Source organism: Capsicum annuum, chromosome 7 (genome assembly GCF_002878395.1).
Source record: "Capsicum annuum cultivar UCD-10X-F1 chromosome 7, UCD10Xv1.1, whole genome shotgun sequence".
In the NCBI taxonomy this organism is placed as follows: Eukaryota; Viridiplantae; Streptophyta; class Magnoliopsida; order Solanales; family Solanaceae; genus Capsicum; species Capsicum annuum.
The window spans coordinates 211,468,342-211,475,111 of NC_061117.1; positions in this window are offsets into that span (position 1 = coordinate 211,468,342).

Consider the following 6,770-nt stretch of genomic DNA (forward strand, 5'->3'; position numbering starts at 1 on the left):
CCGAAATACTTCATTCAATTAAAAATAGATAAATAAATATAATGTCTTTAGCGAAAGTTTGAGGAAATGCGATGATACTTCACAATATAGTTAAATTGTAATGATAATAAATAATAACAACAACAATAATTATCATTATAATAATAACAATGTCATTGATAACTTTTAGTTTAAAAATACAAATGGTGGCACGACTTGCATAAACTCCTAATTATAGGAATATCATACATATATTTTTTTAAGCTATGAAAATTATTTAGAAGCGCAAAAAGTTGACTTGAAAGAAAGACGAGACAAAATTGGGTGCCAATAGTTGTCCCTCTTTGGGTGGAAATGATGAAAGAGTTTCTGATCAAAGATGTTGAATAGTAACCTAATTTTGTCATAGCTAGCAGGATCTGGAAGGATATGTATGCAGAATGATAGAGAGATTGCGGCCAAACTCCGTTCTCTAATTTGCCTACATATCTGGGGTTGCATGAGAATCAAGCCAAATGTAGTTCAAGAGTCATGATAAGGAACAAGGTAGAGTGAACTTAGAACTCCATGATCCATAAAGGTTCCTTAGAATCGCTAACTGATAAAGAACAACTATGGTGGCTAAGAGGTTATAAGCATATATCTGTTTTAACAGATAATACATCTGCTAAAAATTATCAAACAGATAGATGTATACATTTGTTGCAACTGTTGTCTAACCCGTTGTATCAGATTCATTATCTGTTTTAATAGATAAGTTTTATGTTGCAACAAATAGGTCATCTGTTCGAAATTATCGTATTGCTCTACTTTACCTGTTCAAATTTGTCCCAACAGATAATCCATCAGATGCAACATAAGAATCATCTGTTGCAACAGATGGAAAATCTATTGTATATCTCTACTAAGCATTAACAATTCTAGCTTCCTAGATGGATAGCACGGCTACTGCCGAAGAGCATAATATGATAGTGATAATCCATCAACTACTTTCAAAGATGAAGAAAAAATGGAGCCTGTCAGTTTGGGAGAATAGAAGAATTACCCATTTGAAGGGTTTAACATTTCAGACGAGGCTCCAAAAAAACTAATACAGTTGATCAACAACTATTCAGAATAGATTGCCGATGGGCTATTAAAGCATCATGCCGGCAGGTACATAAATCAATTTTATGGATATTGTTTTATACAATTCTTGTTGTACGAACCTGACATTAACACATATAAATCATCATGTAGAAAACAAATTGACAAGCGCTACAAAGTGAACGAATCGAATCTTGGTTTTGATATGTTTGACTTTGTTGCTGCACATCCCAGAATGAAGAATTGATTCTATTTGATGTCACAGCCCCAAACTTGTTGTAATGATGAGGTTTAAAGGCCATACATATTACTATTAATTAATACATTATTTAATTGCATCTGCATATTGATTTTTTCGTCACATCAATCGAAATGTTTGATAATATGTGCAGCACATCGATGTTATTTTTACTACCTCCGAAAGAAGGCCAAGTTACAAACACAAGAACAATATAAATACACAACAGGAAATTATTTTTACAAAGTTTACATCAATAATGCCTACGATAGGTATTGTCAACAGCAGCCGGAAGTTTCCCGAAATGAGGAATGCTTAATCAATATCATCAAAGATTTTAGCATTTTGGCTATCTTACCTTGGCATTTGGTCGATGAAGTGTACATCCCAATCAATTGTGGTGGTGAATTCCATTGGGTGTTGGCTGTCGTCGTTCTAAAAGAGAGGCGCATCCGAGTTTATTACTCGTTGTCGTGAAGAAGACGTTTCAGGTCGTCATCTGATATACAAAAGCTGGCCAAAATATTGCCTACTTACCTTGATATAAGTGGCTTTTTAGATCCAAAGGTTCGTACTGATTGATCAACGATTGAAGCATACCAGACTAAAATGGATAATCCATTTGATGTACAATATGTTGACGGAATTTCTTAACAAAGCATTGGTAGCTTGTAAGTTTAAGTGTCATGATTTAGTTTCATTTTAAAAATTTCACAACGCTTGCATGAACTGCAAGATATGGATTATCTATTTTTTATAACGCAGGGATTGCGGTCCTTTTGTTTTCGCCTATGCCGAGTATTTGAGCGATGGATTACAAGTATCAAATGATGGACTTGATGCCGGATTACTCCGCAAAAGATATACTGCTCTTTTATGGAAATATGGAGAATCAAAAGCTCAGAAGCATTATGCAATCGATGTTAAAGATCTACGATGACCAAAGCCGAATTCCATAGCAATGGATGAAGAACAACTTGTCCATATTGATTAGATCTTTATAGCTCGAGTCCGTCAATGTAATAACCTATCCTCCTTGGTTTAACTTGTTGATTTATTTGTAGAGTAGATCATTTGTACTCATAATGATTTTTTTTACATTTTATTTATTTGTTGAGTTATTTTATTTCATGTAATTTTTGAAGGCTTCGATTTATTTTATTCTATCTATGAATATAATTAATTCTGAGTTTTGAATATGTTAATTGAAATGGAGTACTAGATTCAAATATCGCAACATCTAATACGTCTGCTGCAACAGACGACATATTTTATCAGACAGATTTAGACATATGTTGCAACATGAGATACAGCACGTAGGTCATCTGCTGGAAATTATATAACAGGCTTTCCTACTTTTTGATTTGCTCCAACAGATTACTGATCAGTTGCGACAGATAAGTTATATGTTCCAACAGATCGTAAATTTATTGCGACAGACAGACGGGGAATATCTGGATAACACAACAGATGACCAACCTATTCCAACAGATAATCAATCTATCACAACAGGTACTATATCTGTTACGACAGATATAAAATCTATTGCATTATAAAAATTCAACTTTGCCAAACATAAAAATTATTATCCCTATATGTATAGTGAATTGGCTTGAAATGAAAATTTGTTATCATGTTCGTCTCTGTATTTATACATGTTCTTTTTTATACACGGGCTCCAATCATTTAGTTAGTATCCCATATGCCCAGACCCATTGCATCTTTCCCACTATGGTGTCGCACATACCGGTCATTTGTGTATGCAAGCGACTACGGCCTGCACGCTGCACCGGTTGTATTTTTTGGGAGCTGGATGTTCTTATTTTGACCTTTAAAAACTCATGATTCCTTCGCCAAGACTTCATCCGGCAAATGATCCATCATCTTACTCTGCATCAACAACTTGGGCAACAATTTCAAGAGTGGCTACATGTGGGTTAAAAACATCTTCTCGCTAAACACAGGTAAGTTGCAGTCATAAACCTTAATCTTTCCCTCGTATAGTAGTATCTCAACAGTGAGAAAATAGGTGACATCCACGTTCATGACTGCAAGGATTCTCTTTGCCTTGGTCCAGCTCTTGCCGTGTGGATATGGCCTCTTCCCTCTAACATATTTAATCGCTTCTTCATCCCATTGGAATGTAGAAACTAACTGATCAAATCCCAGGACACCAGAATCAGATAGATTATAAATATCAGCATACCTATCTTTGAAATTATTATAGAAGTTGAGGTCCATTATCCTATCAGCAGCATCATAAGCATCTGGGTACGCTAATTGCCTGCTCCTCATGAGGCAGAGAATTTCATCAACATAATGTGGTATAATAAGATAATTTTTAAATAGGTTAGTAATTGTAAATAATAAAAAAACAGTGGAAAGAATCCGATGTAGAGGGTTTTCTGAATCAGTTCACAGATTACCCAGCCAACGCAACTTATGCAACAGATGTGTATTATGTTGCAACAAAATACCAAGCTGTTGCAACAAATTACACATCTGCTACGTAGATTCTTCTTCATGGAGTAGATTGGTAGGGTAGGTTAGCAAAAGTAAACTTACCTTGTCCTCATACCACACACACATATTTGTTATATTCGAAAATTCTTTAGCGGCAAATGAATGCATGGCGTATTCTTTTTGAACCCTCATCTTGATGAATTCTTCCTGTTCCTTCTTCTTCTCCTTGCCAAGAGCCACAAATATGTCCACCTTCTTCGATGGCTCCTGAACTTCAACAACTATTGGAGCGGGAGGAGTTGCATTTTTTGCTGATTTTAGAACAGAGAGAATTTGTCTAATTTTTATTCTCTTCCTCCTAACCTCCACTATAGGAGTACATGGCTCCCTCACCTCATTGGATGGTATGACACCCCTCTTGGATTTCAAATCCTTGGCAACTTCAGCAATAGCCCTTAGCTTATCGAGGAGTTTATCCTCTCTTTCCTTGCACACTTTGCATTTGCAATAAGAATATAAGGGTGAAGAGGGGTAAGAAGGACCACTGTAAGGATGGGAGGGACTGGTGTAGGGGTGAGAAGGACGACCTATGCAAGGGGTGTTTTCAAACATATTTATTTTTTGCTGAGCACCAACATGCTCATAATCATGACTGGCAGCAGAAGTTGAAGTAGGATGGCTGCCACCATCACAAATAACTCCACCAGCAACACCCCCAGAAGAAGCACCCGGATTTGTTGCAGTTTGAGCTAGGTCGTGAAGAGCTTCAACATTAGACTAACCTTGCCTAACTGCTCTTCTTATGGATGTTACTCCATCCAATTCTTTCTTTATTAACTCCACCGTTGGGTCTTCTTTTGTATCAACAAGACCCAGAGTAAGAAAAGAAGTAATCCCTATCTCATCAATGGTAGGCACGATCCAAGGATGCATAACCTATAAAAAATAGATAGGAGGAATCTAAATCATATAATAATAATTTGCAGTCAGTTGGGTTACATGGGGCTCGGATTATGTTAACACAGCCAACTTATGCAACAAACAATCTAGCTACCACAACAGCTAATCTGTATGTTGAAACAATTGATAATATGTTGCATCAGAATACTTATCTATTGCATAATTTACAGTATATGGGTAATCTATTGAGTAGGGTTCAGAGAACAGAGCAACATATGGTTATCTGTTGTGAAATATGGATTGTCTGTTGCAACAGATTACCCATTGCACCAGTTGTAGTTGATGGGTAATCTCTTACAACAGATGGAACATTTGTTTCAATATCTTTCTTCGAGGCAAATTATTTTAGTTGAAAGAAGACGTACTGCATCATCCGGAGGGTTAAAGAGATCAGCCTCATTAATATTTTTTTTGCTGCTCTCTACTGCAGCCAACCATCTAAGGATCCTTGGATAAGAAACCTTATTCAGGTAATCTGTGAAATGCTTTCGGAGGGGAGGAATGGCTTCACATGCCCAAGCCTAAAAATTATAAATAGGAAGCAAGCAAAAAAAAAGTCACAAGTATATTCAATATAAATTAATGAATAAGTAAAAATAGTGATCAATTTTACCATGAAATCCCAAGGAAAGCCGTATAATGTGGTCGTCTTTGGCTTTAGCTCTTTTAGTAAATATTTGACAGTCAAGTAGTAGCTGTCGTAGCCCCAAGTATAATCGTTGAATCTCTCAAAATCATCAGCAAGCACCAACAAATCACCTTCTTTGACTTTCTTGATGACTCTTGTCAATAAAACGGAATGGACAAACCAAACTAAGCACAATTTCTCCCTTTAGTGCTTTGGCATATCTTTATTCTTGAGATCCGCTGTCAAATCCTTTACTTTGTAGCTAGGTCAAACAATTACCAAAAACCCATCTCTTTTTACCTTGCATTTGTTGGACCCTTTGTTAGGTGTTTTCTTAATGGCAGGTTCTTCTGGATGATCGCATCTTAAGCTCATCACAATGGTAAACTCTTTCAATCCAAAACAAACCGGCATGCCACAGTAGTTGATCCAGACTTCATCCATCTTATTTTCGCCCTCCTATGGATCTCCATCATCCCCCGCATACATAATCCTATGCTTGAGAAAGCCATATACCATGATCATTGGGAAACAGAGAGAGCGGGGCCCAAACAGCTTAAGAAAGTGTGCAAAGAATCTCTTCTTAAAAAGTCCATCTATGTTTTCCTTCTACATAATACTAATTTTGTCAAAAGGTTTTCCCAACTTACATTTAAGTATAAGATCACCAAATACTGCATTAGGGTTACTCATCGACATCGCAACTCAAAACTTGTCAATACTAATGGTTTTGACAGAGTCATGCTGGAATTTCGATATTATTTCACGCCCCATTAGTGAGGAGGAGTTATCACTTTCCTCGGCTTCATTTTACCCTGACTAAGATTGTTCTGGAAGTTTCTCCGAATCTATCTATACTCTAGCCTTTTTTGTTTGGTGATCGAAAGTTGATCTATTTTATCCACTTTCTATTTTTTTTCTTTTGGGAGACATCTTTTAACTACAAGCGAAAGAAAAACAAAAAATACATTGCATTTGATGTCTGCATAATTTTTTTTTAAAAAGTGAGACAAATTTCAACAAATTATTCTTACCACATAACCAAAAAAAATAGTCCAACGAATAACCCATCAGTTGGAACAGATGGGGAACCCGAATCTGTTTGAAGACCTATTCAATATCTCCCCACAGATATTTCACCTGTTGCAACAGGTGGAGAAATTTCAATAAATTATTCTCTGCCACATTACAAGAAAATACTCCAACGGATAACCCATCAGTTGGAACAGGTGGGGAATTTGTTTGAAGACCTATTTAATATCTCCCAACAAATCTTTTACTCGTTGCAATAGATGGACCACCACCACCACAACCAATGCCATGACCAATTCCACCAAGACCACCACCAATGCCACCAATACCAACACCAAGACCACCGACACCACCGCCAAAAAACACAAATACCAACACTACCAA